Source organism: Dunckerocampus dactyliophorus, chromosome 1 (genome assembly GCF_027744805.1).
Source record: "Dunckerocampus dactyliophorus isolate RoL2022-P2 chromosome 1, RoL_Ddac_1.1, whole genome shotgun sequence".
In the NCBI taxonomy this organism is placed as follows: Eukaryota; Metazoa; Chordata; class Actinopteri; order Syngnathiformes; family Syngnathidae; genus Dunckerocampus; species Dunckerocampus dactyliophorus.
In genome coordinates, this window is record NC_072819.1 from 19,361,199 (window position 1) to 19,382,684 (window position 21,486).

Here is a 21,486-nt window from a genome sequence, read left to right on the forward strand (position 1 = left end):
AAAAAAAATAAAATCGGTCAGGCCTGACAAATGCCAACCAAACTGTTCCAGGAAGCGTTAAGATGTCTTTGTTGAGAAGGGGACACGGGCATGGACCCAACACTAATATGGCTAATGGCTTAGGGAACCCCATTGCTTTTTTAAATGAGGCCACTGCTCCCCTCGTCCAGTGTGGGGGGTGGAAGAGAGCAGAGAGCAGAGATAAGAACGAGCCAAGGCGAGAGAGGGAAATTGAGGAGACAGCAATATGGTTTAACGCTGATCTTGAAACGCAAGAAGGGGTCGGGACGCAGAAGGTGTATGTGTGTGTGTGAGCCTACATAAAGACTGGCATAGCAAATTAGGATGTCCCCAGAGGCCTCAGGACACCTGGGATCATCAATGATTGATCAAACCACAGGGCTTCAACTAAAAATCGAAAAAAAAAAAAAAAACAGGGATGGAAAGGGCAAGAAATTAGTGTGCGTGTGAGGGAGCGATAGACATTTTGCGAACTTCACACAACAAAATGTGCAAATATGGACCAAGAATTTTTACCGCTTTGACTTTGTCATGATCTAGCCATAAATTATTACTGAGGTTGTAGCTAGCAGATTGCACTGCCTCATACGGATTATAACATTTTGGTTAATATACTGAGCTACAGTACATGGGACAAAGCCCTGGGGTATTGAGCGCCCGTTTTTCTGGTTATTTGTTTGAATTTCCATAGAACTTGTGAATAGCCAGAATACAGTCATGCGCTATACATTTTGGTGTAAATCTGGATAAGAATGCACAATTTACTCTGTCACTTTGGAACCTTTCCTCTCTGTCCCAAAGTGCAAATCATGCAGTTCTGTTAACGGTAACACTTATGTTCTCGGGAACTCCTATATCATTCGACATGAACCAAATGTCGCAAACGGCTAACTAACTCAACAAACAACAAATAGTGCACTCTGGGATTTTTGGTATTGACTGCCAATGTAGTAAGGAAAGTTTATTTATGGAGCACAACTCACACACAAGATCATCACACAAGTGCTTTACAGAAAAGAAGGGTAAAATCACTTCATCACATCATTCCATCAAAACAAAATAATTCTAAAATCGTTACATAAATATCCATAAATCATCCCATAAAACAAAACAAATAATTATTAAAAATGAAGAGTGCTGATAAAATACGTTCAGTTGTCATATGCACAGTTGAATAGAAGTGTTTTCAGCTTGGATTTGAACCTTGCCACGTTGAGGATTGTCGCACATCTTCTGGAAGATTGTTCCAGATTTTGGCAGCATAAAACTGAAACGCAGCTTCATCGTGTTTAGTACTGACTCTGGGCACTCGTAGGAGACCCCTCCCTGAGCTTCTCTTATGTGGCTCTAACATGTTAGAGATGAACTTTGGCACAAGACCATGAAAAGACTTGTACACAAGCAGAGCTGTTTTAAAGTCTATTCTCTGAGCGACAGGAAGCGAGTGCAAAGACCTGAGTACTGGACTAGTATGCTCATATTTCCTGGTTCTAGTCAGGGCTCGAGCAGCAGCATTCTAGATGCACTGCAGCTGTTTTACTGCTTGTTTAGAGAAGGCCATTACAGTAGTCCAGCCTGGTGTGCAGCAAGAATACAGCGCAAATACAGATAAAAAATAGAATTTTTGCCATTTTGTCACGTTGGACGCATGCCTCCCTGTCCGAAAGTACAAATGATAATATTGTCCATAACCTATGAAATAGCTAACCGCTAAATCTAGAACAACAAACCACAATGTGTTTGAACAAATCCAGTAAATGGATATTGTGTGGACCTGCAGCAATCCAAGTACCAGCAATAAGATGCTTATTCAATTCAAAATGTTGTTTAATTAGATAATTGAACTCAAAGGTTAGTGCAGAAGCTGAATAAACTATGAATGTATGTCATGCAAGCATACTTTCTAAAGCCGAGGAGGCGGCAAAAGCAACCCAGACTGTCGCCTGGCATTCATTTTGAATATCTGAATAAAGGCTTGGCTACACGCTCAATGTCAGGATGCTTCGGGATGCATTATTAATGAGAAGAGTCTGACTGATGCTTCTGATTAATTATGTTATCTTTGAAAGCAGGCCTTTTCTTTTGTGCTCAACACAACAAAACAGTCAATACTTGTCATTTCTTTTTAAGTTCAGTTAAAAAAAAAAGTCTTGATGCTTTGAACAGTCACTTATGTCTGCTTAAATAATTTTGTTGATTTACAGTGACTGCATTTTCCAAAGTTTTGCTAGAAAATATGTAAAAATAATTTACTGTCTGATGAAAACCATTCTTGTTGAATAAATACTGCATACACATACATAAATATACTGAAACACACACAAAAATTTACAGAAAGTTCTCAGAGTCTCAGAAGTCCTACAATTGTGTAGAATTGTGTAGAGCCCCTTGCCCTCGCTACTCAGTCTGTTCCGGACATCTCGCCCTTCACCTTTCTGGTTTCAAATCTCCACGCATGCGCAGAATTGTGTTGGCCAATAGCTGACTAACAGACAACACTGGGCTTGTGTATTTTCTATATTAAACAGCACAATACATGTTTATTGGTTCTACAACGTTGATATTTGATGTTTGATCATTTTTTTTTATTTTGTGTTTATTTTGTGTTTTGTGGGGGGAGGTTCCAACAAAACTAGGTAAAAATGATGTTAAATGTTCGGTTGTCCATTCATTTTTCAATTGTAATTATTTTTGTATCATTTTCTGCATGTAAAACTATAATTATTGTCTATAAAATGTGACTTGTGTTAACATTTTTGGGTGTCTGAAACAGAAATTGGATTTACATGATTTTCTATGGGAAAATTTGCTTTGGTTAGAGTCCCATTAATGACGATAACCAAGGCACTGCTGTACTGTATTTGTATTTTAGTTCATTTAGCCATTTTTATACTTGAAAATGCTTACTTTGGGCATAAAAAATACATACAATTTGCTTAACTATGCATATTTTTCGGCTAATAATAGGACGTAGTCAGCCACAAAACAGCGATCACTTATTTATTTATTTATTTATTTAAACATCGGAGTGGGGGAATTTTGCATTTTTTTGTGTCCATCCATTCCTGCTTGAAATTTCTACTTTCTGATAGTCCACGGACGTACGACTATGGTTGTTTTAACATAGTTGTTCATTTCAATAAAGTGACTGTTCATCAACCACCTTTGTCCGGCAAAAGCTACAGTATTTTATATCAACACAAAAACATCCCAATCCGTGAGGTGTGTAACCCAGAACAGTTTGCATCTGTGGAATGGGCAGATTACGCATTCCCCAGCATTTGCTTTACTGTAGTTTGAAATCATCACTTTTGACTGTCTTGTCTCTTTAAGGTGGTATTTTGTATAGACATGGTGTAATAGTTAAAGTCATGTACAATTAAATTATTTAAACTTTTGGCCTGAATCTGGCACCCTTATTAAGAATCGTTGTGAATTTCTATATACAATATTGTTTCCACTTTTAAAAAAAAAATGCCAGAGTGGTTTATACTGGAGGAATCGCTTAATTACTCAGATCGCTGTAAGCACTTTGTTTAATAAGGTCCGTGATGCGGGCCAACTCAATACTATTTTCCAAAAATTTACACAATCCCGGAAAAATTGCAGCACGGGCCGGATTTGGCCCCCAGGCCTGAGTTTGACTTAGAAGAAGTCCGACATAGTGCATCAAAAGACAGGGCACTCTGTTATTTCTACACTGTGAATTTGGAGGTGTTTAATCATGTTACCCGGTCACCCTTCTTTGCATGATACTGTGTTGCACTGAGCCGACTGCTCTTTTTTATGACTGTAAGCCAAACTCTGTGGCCGCTTCCTCTTTGTTGGTGCTCTCCGGCTTCTTCTTTGCTATTCGGGGATATTTCAAAATTAGAAATAAAAAAAATTTAACAATCCGGGGAGAGTCAAAATGCTATGCCCGGTTATCATCGATGCTCGAGACTCGATGCCCAATCCTACTTATCAGCCAATTGAAAGGCCAGCATCGCTACAACACTACAAAGTAGTTAAGTTAAGGTAATTAGTTATTAATATGCTTTAGTAAATACTGCAATACTTTCAGTTCATATTCAACTCAAGTTTTTTGTAAGCCCCCCAGATTTTGGCAAGGAGGTTTTGGAAAACTATAATGTTCAATAAAACATTTACCCTAGAAGCTTACCAAAATGTATTAAGGTTTAAATGGGTCCATTTAGAATGTTCTTTTTTTCTCCCAACAAAGACAACATGTCTGATGATCACCATGTGAATGTGGCAGACTCCCCATCCTCTTCCATTCATCACCCTGACACACATATGCAATTCCCCCCCAAAAATGCTCATTGTCATCTACTGTGGACTTGTTGTTGGTTTCAATTAGCAGACCCAACATCTGACACTAGGCCATAGTAGTCGTTTCTATTGATTGGCTGACGCCACACAAACGCAAGTGTCAAGGGCAACGGGGGTCAAACTGTGCAGGCTGAAAGAAGAAAAGATGCAACAAATGGCAGCAGGGAAGGGACCCAAGGGGAAGCAGACAGTCAAGGCCTGTCAACATTTGGCCCAGTAAGACGAGGGGGGATAGGAAGGGCTATTTAGACAGGGAACAAAGGCATGATGGGTAAGTGGAGGGGATACATCATAGCTTATTGTAGTGCTCTTTTGACACATGCATTTTGTCATATTTTGTGCCTTAAAACAACAAAACAAAAAATAAGCAACTCTGTATTTCCACCATTTTACTTAGGTTGGATGTTTCCTGTGTTTCTGCCATGGTCTTCATACTCCTTAGGGGTCTTCTTGTGCAACAGTAATTGGATCAAGTCTGTTTGTCCAGCTGCTAAATTGCCCCCCTACCAAGTCTAAACACACACACAATAACAACACACTTCTGGTCTATTTTTCCTGCTTCTGTCACCCACTTTCATGTGAATGCATGATATCAAAATAATAAGCATTCGTGTTGATTCTGGTGGGAGGCAGAAGGACCCCACGTGAAGACAGAAACACAGTGGATAGGAGGGATATGATTAAATAAGATCTTCTTCCTAATTCTTTTCCAACACACTGAAGTGGAAACATGTGATGTATTTCAATGTAGCTTTGTTAAGCATACTGGAAATAAGATAAAACATTACCAAAATCATGGGAAACTATCTTCCATTTTGTTAGCAAGACTACCTTACAGTCTCATTATAAAACCACACAATGGAAGCTCTGAAGTTGAGCCACCTGAAGTCATAGAATTCAAAATACAGTGGTACCTGATCTTTCGTTATTTATTTGTTCCAGAAGGTCAGATGAAAACTTGATGAAAATGTACAAAAACCAAAGAAATTTTTCCTCATTGAAAATAAGGTAAATCGGCTCCAGTGTCACAATAACAAATTTTGCTGGACAATAATTGTCCCACAAATAAACAATATTATTGTTTAATATTATTTTGAGACCATTTTTTTGCATTAATGTAATATATGGCATAATAATGCAAGTACACTAACAAAAGCAACTTTCATTTCTCAAGAGCATTTAACATTATAACTGGAATGTCAAGAGCTTTTAAATAAAATAAATTTAACAAACAACATAAATTAAAACAAAAAAAGACAGAAAAAACCCAATGGAAAAAAGAGAGAAAAAATAATATTAACAAAAAAATGTATAAATGTTATAGTTTTACATGAAGAAAACATTAACAAATTTAACATTTAACATAATTTTTACCTTTATTGACGACTTGTTGGTGAAGATGGCGAGAAGCACAGAGGGCGAAAGGGAGGGGACATCATATTCATACTTTGCAATGAGTTCTTCCTTAAATTCAATACTGTTGTCTCACCTTATTAAAAGTGCTAGCACGGCAGGTTATTTGGCGGGTTATTTAGCAGTTATTATTTATTTCCTTCAAATTTTTACTGTTCCACATCACATCACTGTTGTAAATTATGTCATGTGAGATGTTAGCATATTACACAGTCATCTGAAAGATTACAATGCTTATGGGGCACCTAGTGTAAATAGAATTTGTGGCGCCCACTATGGGTTGTGGTGAAAATGCTTTGGGAGACATGTTAGCATAAACGTAATACAGTGTTCCCTCGCTCCGTGGAGGTTCACGTTTCGCAGATTTACTGTTTCACAGATTTTTTTTGGTGCAATTTTAGTGCTTGTTTTTGTTGTTGTTTTTTTTTTTATAGCGTATGAACTCTGTTACAGGTGGAGCCTGGCTCTTTAAGAAGAATTACATTGTGGGAAGTTGAGTGTTGTATTTCTGTGCTTTAGAACGAGGACGCTGTGTCTCTCCCTCTTCCCTCTCTTCTGTCTGCACCTCCCATTGTCTTCTGCATCCTGATTGACAATAGTCTACAGCCAATCAATTTCCTTCATGCCTGTCATTGCTAGCAAACTAGCTACCCGTGTGAGCTGCTTGTTAACCACCAATAAACAATAGAAGAAAAAGAACAAGCTAACCGGCTGTAGGTCGTCACTACAGAATAAATGAATCTTCGGTTCAAGGAGGAGGACGAGGAGGAGGGAAAAATTACGACAGGAGCAATATTGTTTACCAAGGATACAAAAATGCTACAGCGAAACGGCGTCAGGGTGAAACGGTCAGAGGAGTGATATGTGTGAGTCACTTAATTTCTTGTGTCCAACCGAGTAGGTTGATCGTTACAGTTCAAATGAAGTTTGAGCTTTGAGTGTATAAAGAGAGAAATGTGAGAAAATGTTAATGCCTGTCTGAGAAAAGTGCAAAAAGTGTATGGTGAGGAGTTTTACAGCCTTAACACATATTTAATAATTGTAAAAAGAATTAAGTTGTCTTAACTTTGCAGATTTCACTTATTGCAGAACTTACCGCCCGTGATAAACGAGGGAACACTGTAAAGATGCTGAAAGTATTATAAACATTATCCAAATGGTTGAGTGTTTTGTAGAGTGCATCGAGCTGTGTGAAAAATTTCAAGTCAATCTGACTTCTGGGGGTCCCACTTGGGGTCACCACATGGTGTAGTTGTTGGAAGAATAATAGCACAGGCGACACAGTAGAAGTGCCTTTTTTGACACATTTTCATTCTTTTGTGTGTAACTGTTCAGGTGTATAAGAGCTACAGCATGGGTGTTTTAAGCCCTTTATGTCTTTTCCTGAAAAAAATCTTATTTCTATAGAAAGGTCATCCTCAACAACGTAAGAACGTAAGAAGAGGAAATGATACACCGGAAATTGCAATTGACTCCAGTGTCACCTGATACCAAAGTTAAGCCACACGTATTTTTACATCTTAATATTAACAGCGGCTAGCTTATTTTTACACTTGTATGACGGTTAAAGTGTGTTAAAATGGTACTTGCTTGTAATGTTAACTTTCCTGGAACACATCTCCAGAGGTTCCGCTACATATTGACATAGAAAGGAAGGTTTTCTGCCTAGTGTGCACAAGCAGTGCTTATGCAGTATGTGCTGTGTCAGGTTGGAGGAGCTAGATGTCTGCTAAGAGAGAGTTCATGAATGAACTGATGATGGCTCATTGGAAAATAGCCTACAATGCCCCTAAACTAAATAAAGGAATAACGTGTAGTCTTATTTAAAAATTGTCTGTTATGGGAGTTATGTCAAAAACATGCTTTTATTGTAACCTGTGCAAACCATTGGTTTCCTGTACTACACTGGCCACAGGCTAAAATCCTTTACTTAAAAGGGATCCAGTAGTTCGGATTTTTTTTACATGAAGTTGTATGATATCCTCATCAGCGACTTACCCCCCCACTTGGTCTCCTAAGTCCAGTTCTGGTCAGATTTCTGTGAAGAACGTAGTTCCGCTTAGTTGCTGGGGACAATCAAGTAAAGAGTTTCGCTTCTCAAAACAATATGCTTTGAAAAGATTACTACATTTGCATCACAAAAAGCCTTCTCAAAAAAAAAAAATCAAACCTCACAAAACGCTCGGGGTTGTATTTGTCTCCCGCCGTATCCCTGCGCACTGCCGTCTGTGCATTCGTTTGTATGCAAGTGGGGGGTGTGTCGCTGTTGATGTACTACACTGCTGATGGGGATGTCATACAACTTAATGTCAAAAAATCCAAACTATGCCTTTAACGCAAAGTTTCCGTTGTGGTGGTGGGCTGCATGGGATGGCGGACTGCCGCCGCTGTACTGTGCCACTGCTGCGTCTGCAACAATTTATATGACTTCTTTACTTATTAACTTATTTCATATTCTTTCAACAACCAGCAGAACATGAACCGAGAACATTAAAAAACTGTTTTAAAAATTTCATGGCAAAATTGCTGAGAGCACCTAAAGTAATATCCTAAAATGTCAATCCTCCTTTTAAGGTCACACATGCGCATGTGCCAACAAGGCAGACAGGCGATTCCGGTGAATGTTTGTCAAAATAAAGCGCAGTAAAACATTTTTATGATATTTTCAATTATTTTCAGACTAATTGTGGTCAATGTGTGCATAAATAATAAGCTATATATGTATCTATATACCATATATCCATTCTTACAATATATTACTTGTAAACATTGTTTTCAAGTAAAAAAAAATACAACTAATTTTAAAGGTGCGGTGGCTTTTATTTTGTCGTGGCGCTGCGCCACAATCAATTACATGTAGCGGAAACCTTGTAATGACTTTAACTGTCGTTGACTATGAAAAAGTATCATTCCTACAGTGCTACTCTCTCCTTCTGTTGGTGAGCAGCCACTCACAAACACCCAACATAAAAGTAAAAAAAAAAAAAAAAAAAAAACCATCTCCGCCAGATCCCGTGAGCCTGAGAATTTAGTAATTCAAATCCACTTTTCAGGTTCAATACCAAACTCACAGATAAATTTCAACCTAAGTGGGATAAGTATTTCCTGTTGCACCATAGTTTATGGCCAAGTGGAATGCAGGAGGAATAATGCAGGAAATGCATCAGGATGATCTGCACGAGGCTGTAGCTATCATTCTGGACACGTTTGCCAGTCAAACTTAAGGCTGATATAATATATAACATTCAAACTCACATTCACACCTAAGGGCGATTCAGAGTGTTTTGACTGTGTGAGAAGGCCACTCAAACACGGGGAGAACATGCCAACTCAGCAGTAAAAAGGCGGATACACATCATGAAAAACATCACCTGCTTATTACTGTGACAACTGTGCTGCCTAACATATACTTCCCAACAGTCAATAAAGAGATGAAAGTTTTAATAGTAGGTTTAATTTATTTTCATTTACAGGTAAAGACAAGAAAACAAGTGATGTGCAGTCATTTTATGGAGAGGAAAGAAAGAAAGTTACTCACAAAATCAGGTAAGCTATTAAATAATAATCACATCAGTTGCACAGGGGATGGGAGTGTACAGCAAGAATGAGTGGAATGTCAGTATTCATTTTACATGCCGCTTGTGCAAACAGCATGAAATATAAGCCACATTTCGTCCAAGTGCTGCAGGCCAGTCCAGTACATTTTGGAGCAGTACAGTTTGAAGGCACTTGCATAAACCATTATGGGATGTGTGGGCGGAATGGTGGGTGATGTGTAATTCACGTTTTGCCTCCTGATTCTCGTCAACCAATCAGTGGAAAACATTGCGTCCAACTCCAGCCTTTAAAAACCATGGAGTTGGTGAACTAACAGGAGAGTACCAAACAGTTCCACTGTGTAGATCAGGTATTTTGATATTCTACACAAAAGAAATCGCAAATAAATTCTGTACCATACCAAAATGAGTGAAACTGTTCTAGTATCACGAGAGTCCAAGAATGCGTCACATAGTTGACTAACTACGATATACCATAAGTTAAAATACACTAGTGATACAGTACCGATATTGCAGCCTTCAGTATTGGTCAATATCGGTCAATATATCCATATCAGTACAAATCATCCATCCATCCATCCATTTTCTATGCCGCTTCTCCTGTTTAGGGTCGCGGGGGTATGCTGGAGCCTATCTCAGCTGACTTCGAGAGATTAAAGATTAAAGATAAAGACTTCAGGGTACACCCTGGACTGGTCGCCAGCCAATCGCAGGGCACATATAGACAAACAACCATTCACACTCACATTCATACCTATGGACAATTTAGAGTCTCCAATTAACCTAACATGCATGTTTTTGGAATGTGGGAGGAAACCGGAGTAACCGGAGAAAACCCACACACGCACGGGGAGAACATGCAAACTCCACACAGAAATGCCCCAGGGGAAAATCGAACACAGGTCTTCCCGATCTCCAGACTGTGACTGTGTGGCCAACGTGCTAACCACTAGACCACCGTGCGGCCCAGTACAAATCATACATACTTTTATTACTTATTTTGTAGTGTGGTATGTTAAAAAAAAATCAGGTGATATTACTCAAACAGAAAACTGAAAATAGCCGGCAACTGTAGATATGAGAAAGACTTGTTTTGTGTTGCGAGGATCCTTATGCTTCCAGTGTGTGATGGGGTTGGTCGTGTTGATCTTCCCCAGTGCCACTGCGAGGGACTTGTGCATGGCGGGGTTTTGCATTCAGCTGCAACATCTTTGTCAGATTTCGACATCACTCCTGCTGCTCCATGCTAACTTTGCTAGCACATTAGCACACACTGCTGTTGTGATCACGGCTCTATGCGGGATAGAAGTGCTGGAGTGGAGTCTCGAATGGACTGCTAGTATCGGAGTGCTATCGGAAATTTTAGATGCAGGCCAATATAATAATTTTTTACTGATATCGGATTGTTATCCGATATCCACATCCGGTCGGAAGCAGCATGCAGCCCTACTGTGTTACCTGTGCTATTATTTTTCTGAGAAATACACCACATAGTGGCGCTGTTATTAAAACCCAAACTGTCAAGTCAGACTGACATGAAACATAGACAGCTTAGAGTGCTGTACAAAACACCCAATGTAACTTTAGGGTGTTCAGCTGAATCATATGAAATTTGGTGCACACTTTTGGGGGACTGACAGGCACATATCTGTACATTTTGAGTAAGATTGGTTGACAAACATGGCCACTATCAAGCAAAACATCGACATACCAACTAATGGGCCATAAACCGTTTGTTTAATAATTGTAAAACGTTGGGGAGATTACATGTACACAAGCATGTCTTTCCAAAGCATTTTGAGCACAACCCATAGGTGGCGCCACAAATGTCCTTTATGGCAGGGCTTTTCAGGTGCAATGATTAAAAAAAAAACAACAAAATACACTTCGAAAAAAGTACATTTGTAAATAACTATATCAAATTTATTGCATTTTCTGCAATTTCATGCATATACATTTTGGAAATATGGGCCATTGTTTTATTCAAAAAATAATATACCGTTAGAAAATTACGATTTTTCATGTTTATGTTTGTTGCGAGCGGTGACTCGTCCCACTTTGTTCAACGGTCCTTGAACGCACCATTGTGCGTGTGCTAACTTTCTCCCACACTGCCCAGATAGACTACTATACTGTAGTGATGTGTCGGTCGCGTACGATTTTTCAATCACTACTATACAGTACTTTTAACATTTTTCTTTCACTTCATATTTGGTCCCAAATGTTGCTACTCAGTGGGAATGCATACAGGCAAGGTTTGATGATGTTATTGAGTGCTCCAGGCTCCAGCCTGATGTATCATAGTGATGGATTGGTGGGTTTCTATTCATTTTGTGCTTTTAAATTTGATGTTGTCTCCATCTTAGTTTTACACAATACATAATTATTGAAAAACGCCCCCTATTCAAGCGCTTCAACATGTACATTACAAAATGACTTGTGTTCAAGAGAAACAAAGGAAAAAACAAAGCAAGCCTGAAGGTTTTTGCTGGAATTTGTAATTAAGGCCCTGGCAGAGAAACCACAAAAGCTGGGAGAAACTTTTGCATGTGTTGACTTAATGCTGGGTGGCAGGCAGCCTGGAGGGTTTTATAGTTTAATCGTCAACCTTATTACTTTCCCCACGGCTTTCTGATTAATCAGTGGGAGATTTAGAAAGGGTTTTAGTGTAAAAAAAAAAAAAAAAAAAAACTTAAACTGATTCTCCAATGTAAACATCCTCTTAAGAACACATCTCGTGAAGGGAAAAAAATAATAAAATTAGTTCAATTTGATAAACAGCCTTTCTTGAATGCATCCTTGTCAGCATACAGCAGCTTTATAACAAGTCTTTTACTACAGTAATGTTTATCACTACATAAAACTCTTAAACTGTTGTACGCCAATAACTGTTACATTTGCAACTAGAAACAAACAAGGGAGTCAACGTCATGAACACGGTTTAACAAGGATCCCAGAGAGATGTGACCCTGAGGGGAAAAGATTCCAATTTATCCCACTCTCCTGAGTAGCCTAAGGAGATCTCACCCATGTGCTATCTCTTTGCATCTAGATTGACGCTCCTAAATCCCCTTTGCTACTAATAAAGATGAGGATCAGATGAACTACTTCATAAGAGCGAGCACCTGCAGTCCCCCAAAGTCAGCTTTGAGTGGAGGAGACTTAGCATTGGCCCGGAGATGTGCTTTTGTGTGGACAAACACATAATCCCCAGTTCATTCACTAAACTGACAGCAGAATACACCAAAGTCAAGCCGGGTTTACTTGATCAATCAATTCCCAGGATGTTATCTTGACACTTGTGCAAATGATATTGATCACACTGACTCCTGGTAATTCATGGTAGAAGATAAAATTCATGAAAGTTACGTTTGTGTTTCACCAGAAGGCAGAGTTTGGAGTCTTATTCAGGTGGTGTAATGAATACGACTGACAGTTGCCAGTACCACCTGCTCATCAAAAAATGCAATGAACGCACGCCTTAATCGAATGGAATTCTACGGCTGTGAGGCAGTCCGATCGCTGGCATACTTCTGCAAAAGCAACTGTCCTGGGGTTTGTCAGTGGGTATTAGGGCCATAGGCTTGTGGGGGAAGCAGGTTTTACGTTCTTGGCTTCAGGCAACTGAGCTCACATAGGGACGGGACTCAAGGGCTCAAGCAGAGACAGAACTGAGCAGTGATGGAAGACTCAAACTCCCTTAACTTATTGGTTTGTTCAATTCAGTCAGTGATCACAATCAGACAAAAACAGGCAGCATTATTTCCTTAAGAATCTGGACTTTCTCACATCTTGAAAAACATCAGATATGACAGTGCAGCTAGAGATAACTTGGATTGAGCAATAAATTAGATGATAATTTGTTTTGTAGATATGGATGGTAAAAGGCCAGAGGGTTATGTTTTGGAGGTTTAAGTTATAGGCTGGACTGGGGCGCTCCAGGGAATGTGTGACAGAAGCGGGTGGCAAGCGGCAGGAACAACTGTGCACGGCCCGAGGGCTGCATCAGTACAATAGAACCACACCCTCCTCTTTCTTTTTCTCCCATCCCAGCTATAAACAGATTATAGTTTGAAAAGTGGATTACATTGTAAAGGTTTAATCTTGTCCATATTGCATTACATTGTTTTCAGATACAAACACAGCAGGCTTATCTCACTAAATAGATTAAACAGATTTCATGTAACTCAAACAAAACACGAACAAATACAAAACTTACCATGAATTCTGGGAATTATTATTACGTTTTTAAACCAAATGGGCAGATGAAATATAGTATAGATCTTTATACCACCAAGCACACAAAAATCATTGGAAAAAAACCTTAATTCACAGTAAATATTGTCCTTTCTTTTCTTTTTCCTTAAAATTTCAACAAATTTATAATATTTTAGAGGACTGTATCTTTTTGTTGCGGTCAACTACACAACAAATGTTGAATATCTCACAAAATATACATTAGAGAGTATTTAAATTTTATAGGCATTTTCTCTACATGCCTACAGATCAACTGTTACAGTAGCTCACAAAAGTGACCCCTTACATTTCAGTTTTTTGCAGGACTGCTTTATGGGTCAAGAATCTGTTTGTTAAAATTGGTACAGATCCGACTAAATGTTCACAACCAGAAATAATGTTACATCTAGAATTTTAACAATTAAAAATATGTATACAGCCATCCCTCGTTTATAGCGGTTAATTGGTTGCAGACCCAATGGTGTTCAATTAATTTCCGTCGTATACGAGTTAATGTTTATAAATCAAATATTTTCCATAGTTACAGCATAGAAAACCTGTTTGTGGCTTTGTAAATACATTTTTTAACATTATTATAGCCTTAAAGACCTTTGCACTCCTACTATTTATTGTTTACACCACATTGCAACTCTAATGCTGCAGTGTCTCAAGACGGCCGCTAGCCAGCAAGCTAGTGAGCTAACAAGCTAACCAGTTAGCCTTGAATTTTTTTCTTCTGAACTTAAGAAGCCAAAAACTTACACAATGGGAGGAAAAGTCATGCCGGGTGTAAGGTGTCTTTTTATGAGAGAGAGGAATTAACACATACACTATATATATATATATATATATACTGCTCAAAAAAATTAAAGGAACACTTTGAAAACACATCAAATCTAAACTGGGGGGAAAATTATCAAGAATATCTTTCCTGATAATAAGTGGGTGATGTATTAGTAACAAAATGATGCCACATAATTTGATAGAAATGAAAATGAACACCCTATAGAGGGGGGAAATCAAAGACACCCCAAAAATGATGCAGCAGACTGGTCCATTTCGCTAAAATGTCATTGTAGCAACTCAAAATGATTCTCAATAGTTTGTGTGGCCCCCACATGCTTGTACGCATGCCTGACAACGTCGGGGCATGCTCCTAATGAGACTACGGATGGTGTCTGGTGGATCTCCTCCCAGATCTGGACCAGGGCATCCATGAGCTCCTGGACAGTCTGAGGAGCAACCTGGAGGTGCCGGATGGACCGAAACATAATGTCCCAGAGGTGTTCTATTGGGTTTAGGTCAGGTGAATGTGGGGGCCAGTCAATGGTATCAATTCCTTCATCCTCCAGGAACTACCTGCATACACTAGCCACATGAGGTCGGGCCTTGTCGTGGACCAGGAGGAACCCAGGTCCCACTGCACCAGCGTAGGTTCTGACAATGGGTCCAAGGATTTCATCCCGGTACCGAATAGCAGTCAGGGTGCCATTATCTAACCTGTAGAGGTCTGTGCGTCCTTCCAGGGATATGCCTCCCCAGACCATCACTGACCCACCACCAAACCGGTCATGCTGAATGATGTTGCAGGCAGCATAACGTTCTCCACGGCATCTCCAGATCCTTTCACGTCTGTCTCGTGCTCAGGTTGAACTTGCTCTTATCAGTGAAGAGCACAGGGCACCAGTGGTGTAGTTGCCAATTCTGGTGGTCTACTGTATGGCAAATGCCAATCGAGCTCTACGGTGCTGGGCAGTGAGCATTCATTAATAGGTTTGGGCATCAAGTCTCAAGCCTCGATGGGAACCGGGACTAACCATCTGATTCTCCCAGGATCAGTCCAATGTATTTATTTCGATTCCGATATTTGATGCGCATTTCGCCGACCTGGAAGAAATAGCCGCGAACACCAATGAAGAAGTAGCTGGTGAGCATCAGCAAAGAAGAAGCGGATAAAAAGTTTGGCTTAACTTAAAAAAGAGCAGTCGGCTCAGTACAACATTTGCAACACAATGATATCATGCAAAAGAGGGTGAACAGACACGATCAACATGATTCATGCTTACACATTCATGGTATAGAAGTAGAGTACTTGGTCTTTGATGCGCTACGTCGGACGACTTCTTTTAAGCAGTCAGAATCTGGGAAGTCAAGCAATAAATGACGTCTGTCTCATGCCAATGTAAACCAGGTTTCAGAATGCTTGCTGATGTGGAAGTTTGGGGGTAAATAAAGGACGGTAGCCACGGCTAGACAAGTTTATCATTTGCACAGTAAGTCTCTGTCAACAGTCAAGGGACCTTCTCAACTCACAAAACACACTTCAAAATAAGAGTGCTTTTGGCTATATCCTGTTTACCTGTGTTCACAAATTAAGGGTTTCATAAAAAATACCTTTCATCAACACTGAGGCAGCAAAAAAAGTGTATTACTTTTCAAAAATAAACATCTTTTGTGAAAGTGTACTCTTGTAAAAAGAAACTTTAGAACATTTTTATTCAAGTTGAATGGTTATATATACACTGTATATGCTGGTTGAAAATAGCCCTGTAAGAAAATCATCGTAAAGTTAATATCATGATATTATTCAATTCAATTCAGAGAAGTTCAGACATTCCATCCAAAAATAACTCTGGTAGCGCCCTTATTTAAACCATACAAACTTTTATGACCCTGCCTCTAAAAAGCATCAGAATCAAGAATTGGTAGGAACAAGAATCAAAACAAAGAACCAGAATTAAAACAATGTCCAACCCTATTAATTAGGCTGCCAATCTGACAGTTAGCCAAACACCCTCAAAGACTTAATTAAAGCCTCCAGATTTCAATGCAGTAAGCAAACATTGCACATATGTGAATCAACCATTTGAGGGACATTTGGGTTATGTCGTACGGACAGCAGAAAGCATGCTTTCGGGATTTCCTTATCTATCCAACGAAGCCTGTGGTGCCCCAGCAAGTGCAAATTCTCCGCTCCCAACACCCCTGTGTAGCACAAACACCCACAAGAGAAGAATGCACCATGCGAGACCACCAGTTGCTGCAAGGGCCGATGAAGGTATTTTTGGGCGTTCCCTTAACACCCAGATATTGTAAGCACATTCTCATAGTAGACACATAAAAACACACTGAACTTTAACAAAGCGAGACTCTTGCAACTTATTTTTAGGAATTATTTCAGGTATGCTGAGAAGACACGTGCAAATGGTGGGAGAGTTATAAAAAGAATCACTAAATTAGGTGTAAGCATTTGAATTATTGCCATAGGAATTTAATTTTAATCACAAAAATAGTCATTGTTATATTTGTATATTTGTAAAGATACCGTTAGCTTTATCAGGCATTAAAATGAACAAGAAACTGAAGAAACAAGGGTGGTTTAATAATTTTTTTCCATGACTGTATATATTTAGATGCATTTTGAATTGTTTTCTGCATGTAAAACTATAATTGTAAAAATGCAAATGCGTGTTTTGTGTTAACATGTTTGGCATTCTGGAACAGATTACTGTAGTTGGATTTTTACATTATTTTGTATGTGAAAATTTGATTTGGTTAACATCCGTTTTGGTGAGAGTAGGACCGACTTGAACAAATTCATGACGCTAAACAAGGTTGTACTGTGGTTCTAAAGATTTGTGTTGCTTTTCATGTTTTTTTACTCACTTTTTTCTTGTGCGTCATGGACAAAATGCAACATGCAAATTTGACGATTATGTGAATACGTCACAAATAGATTGCAGTCCTATGGGAAACACTGTTGAGGGATGTTTGATCACACAGTTGTTCGATCTCATTACCCATAGTCCTGTACGTTTTTAGCACGAAAGCTGTTTATTCATAAAAACACAGACAACTATTATTAAACTTCCATTAAGAAACTGTTTTTCTTATGTCTGAAAAAATACAGACATATGTTGCACAAGACTGAGTTTGTTCACTTGCCTAGAGCAGCCTGTTTAGGGCGCAAACTAGTGGAAATTTAAGTCACACTTCTACACTGACTCAAAACAAAGCCTACTACATACAAATGTTGGATTGCTCAAATTCCACATCATAATTATAATTCCTATGATCAGTTAATCTATACATCAGTCCCATCCCTCGTCCTAAAGTGACCTTCACGGGAAACTAAATGTCATTTTCCATGCCCTACAGTGACACCTGAGATTGAACAGATGCAAGGCAGGGTTCCCTCGGCATCCCTTTTCAAAAGCATTAAGACTCCTCATTATTCATTGTCTTCATGCTGCTCAAAAGGCATCCAGCCTGACTTGGCACCTACACTACGATTATGCTTCCAAAGTCTTACTTTTGTGATTCATAGAAAGGCCTAGATAGAAAATGGTGCTTTCAGCTGTGGAGCATCACTTTTCAGTGACCAGCTGCAGTTTAAGTGCCTTTCAACCTATTGCTGTGTGTGATGTAGGTCTAAGGGGTTGGAGGTCCAGATGGTAACCAAACCACTTCCTGCATGCCACCTATTGACAACTGCACCATGGGGTGATGTCAAAAGCGCTCCACAAAAAGAAGGAATTGTCATATTGTTCTGAAAATATCTGGTTGTCATCCAAGCGGCTCTCATGGACTGCATCCAATGCACGCACAAGTCACCCATGATGATGATGCATGCTTTTATTCATATCCTTTAAATAAGTCAAAAGTGGGTAATGCGATATAGCACTTCTGTAAGCTAGCAGATGGTCAGCTATCCAAGAATGTCTGGAAGCTGGAAACACCCCGAGCGCAGAGAATGGGGCAGACTGAGGGGGCTCTGGGCTGGCATATGTCAGCATGAGATTCTTTACAAAAGGTTGCAAATGAGACATAATCCATTCATATTTGGCCCGCTCCAAGTAAACAACAGCATTGGATGGCATCACTAAGGGCCCACATGCTCATTGTACTTTTAGGGGTCCAATGTCCTTCAGTCTGGAAAACTTGGGACTCCAACAATAAACCCTTAAGTGTATATTGAGGTACATTTTACCTCAACAGACAGAAGCCCCGCCTCCTACTGTACAGTTGCCGCTCACTACATTGCGGTTTGAACATCACTTCCTCACTCTCTTTCAAAAATTAATGAATTAATGATCGCTGTTTCATGGTTTGCGTATGACCTATTATTAGTCATAAAATATTGAAAGACAAGTTTCCGTGTGGAATTGGTAAGTTTTGGCTTCTTGCTTTGGCGTTCTTCCTTACTCAATTTGAAAAACTTTCTTAAGTTTTACGTCTGTGCAAATGAGGTAGAGCCAGGGCCGAGCCAGAACTATAGATGTTAACGAGCCAGTATCAGAGTCATTCATACCCAACTCGGGGAGCGACACTTCCCTTTTATCGGAGGTGCTAATGGCGGGAGAGGATTAGACCTACTCCACCCAGGCTTAGTGTAAGGAACCAATAGGAGGAGGGTGTTGGCACACCAATTACGCCCACTCTTACTGTATTTAAGGCCTAGGCTACCAGCACTTATTAGTTCGCTGACGAAGCTCTTCGGATGAGGAGCGAAACGTCCGACACCTTCTTCACAGAAGTACAGATGACGTCTCAAGAAGCCTTTCTTAAGTTTAGACTAAGTAAATTAGAGAGGCTAACTAGTTAGCTCGCTAGCTTGCAATGCTATCGGCGGCCGTCTCTTGTGTCCCTTTGGTGATTTCGTAGCCTGCACAATTTGCCGTAAACAAATAATAGGAGTGTAAAGGAGACTATAGAGGTGTTATTTCATGTCTACAGGGCTCTAATGTTAAAACCATATTTAGAAAGTCATAAACAGGTTATCTATGCTCTAACTACAAAAATATTCCATTTATTAATATTGAATCCTACTTTGCAGAAATTCATTTATCGCGGTCGGGTCTGGAACCAATTAACCGCGATAAACAAGGGACTTTATATCTAACAGGGTATGTGAATGCAACAAAACAGCACATGCCAGTGAGAAGCATGCAAGAACAACATTCAAGCCTCACCTACAGCCGCTTCTGAACAGCTGAGACAACAGCAACACGGCTGTCCCTCCACACACACGTTCCAATCAAGTTTCAAATATCCCTGGCTTAATCAGAGGGTAGGGGTCGAGCATAATGACATACTGTAGAGCCGGCATTCACTCGCCTGTGTCTATACAGAACACAGCAAAAGCCGGATATTGCAGCAATTTTGTACACTTTCCCACAGCACCATGGTATTCCACAATCAGATACTTTGATGCTTGATGACATCATGTGACTGGTGCAGGACAGTGATCATTGCTTTCAACACATCAGAGCAGAAGAAGTGAGTGTCGGATGTACAGTAAAACTTTACATTGACTGATACACTTTCACACAGGTGCCACTTCTGTTACAGCTCTGATATTACCTCCAAAGCTGGAAAATTGTCAACCTGACATGTTAGTACTGTTCACACAAACCAGTGACACGGCAAAAGGACAACTTTTTAGGTCAAACGTGTGATGGCGCACTTGTCAGACAGTGACAATTGCAACAGAACGGGAGAAGTGAGTGTCAGGTGTTCAACTTCACATCCTGGTCCTGGCATTGCAAAATCTTTTACAGGTATAATACTCAGAAGGTGGAAAACTGCGGGGTCGACTTAGATTTCGAGATTGTATATCCCAGAACAGGACAGAGAAAGGCTGGCTTTTGAAGCCGTGTGTGAAAGGGGCTTATTTTTTCTCTCTTTCCCCACGTAAATTGACTATTTTTATTTTCATTAGAATATCTAATCTCTTTTCTTTGTCTGTCCCCTCTTTAATCAGAGAATCTCCAGTGGTGCTCCTCATAAATCTTAATAACTGCCACAGGAGGGATATATCAAACTCCCTTATGCTGCACACACAGCTAGCAGGTGAACATGGAGTTTGGCATTTGGTGCACACATTCCTTTGTCAGCTGACAAAGAGGGTGACCATCCAGAGTGTATGTGTATTTGTGTGTGTGTGCGCGTGTTTACACAGGATGCCTTGCAAAAGACGTAAATACCAACGATAATTGCTTGGACAGTCCTCTTACCCTTAAAAAGCAAAACTCATTTCAAAAAGGTGTAGTGGACCGCATGAGAGGGATTATGAGTCCAGAGTTGATACAAATTACGCAAAAAAGTTTCAGTTCTCTTATTTAAATCATTCTACAAGAGCTTACCTTTAGTTGGGGTGCAGGGTCGGGGTCACTAACTGTCCATGATGATGTCGCGGAGACAAGCGGCTCCCCAACTACTATGGTAATCAAAGTAGATCCACTTTCACACTTCGCGGCACTTAAAGATGCCTCAAACGACACTTATATAAATTTAGAAAACAAACTCAGGTGGCTCCGAAAGGCGTGCTAGTCAGAAGCCAAAATGTGTTGGTGACACAGACTCCTTCTTCATGCGTGAGCGTCCACCAGCCTCAATGAGAAGCTAGGTGAAGTCACACTCAGTATGACAGGGAGGGACAGGAAACGATATGTGCTTACTTTCAAATTAAGATCCATCACATAAAGGTCCGCTCTTTAAACATGTTTGGTCAGCTAAATTTACTGATACACTGTATGAAACTACACTACTATTAAAACACCTCCAATAAATGTGTTGTTTTAATCAAAACAAACGCAGAAAGTCACCAAATAGTTACTAAACCATACTCTTATTATGAATTGGTCGCCCGGATTCCATTTTGACTGCCTTTATGCATGACGTTAACTTAGCAAGGTCTTATTAGTTCATCCACAAGTACTTATGTATGGAGGCTCAAAAACAATTATAGATTGTGCCCCAAAAAATGGTTTTCTAGTGTTGTCTGGTTGCTAACATGAAGTTAAAAAGAGTTTTGTTTTTTAAATATATCTCATGGAGGACCCAGCTCGAAAGTTAGTTCATCATCAGGATGCTGCAACTATTGACGAAATACAGATAAATAAGCTAATATATACACATAAATATA

General features: G+C 39.6%; 1 protein-coding gene across 2 annotated transcripts in view; it reads right to left on the minus strand.

Annotated features, from left to right (window-relative positions):
* LOC129187454 (plexin-B1-like) overlaps positions 1 to 20,941 on the minus strand; it is an 84,614-nt gene extending 63,673 nt beyond the window's left edge. For both annotated transcript variants that reach the window (XM_054786782.1, XM_054786771.1), the window contains exon 1: positions 20,705 to 20,941. The gene's annotated coding sequence lies outside the window, so the exon portion shown is untranslated. The remainder of the gene's footprint in view (positions 1 to 20,704) is intronic.
* Between the last annotated feature and the right edge of the window lie 545 nt (positions 20,942 to 21,486).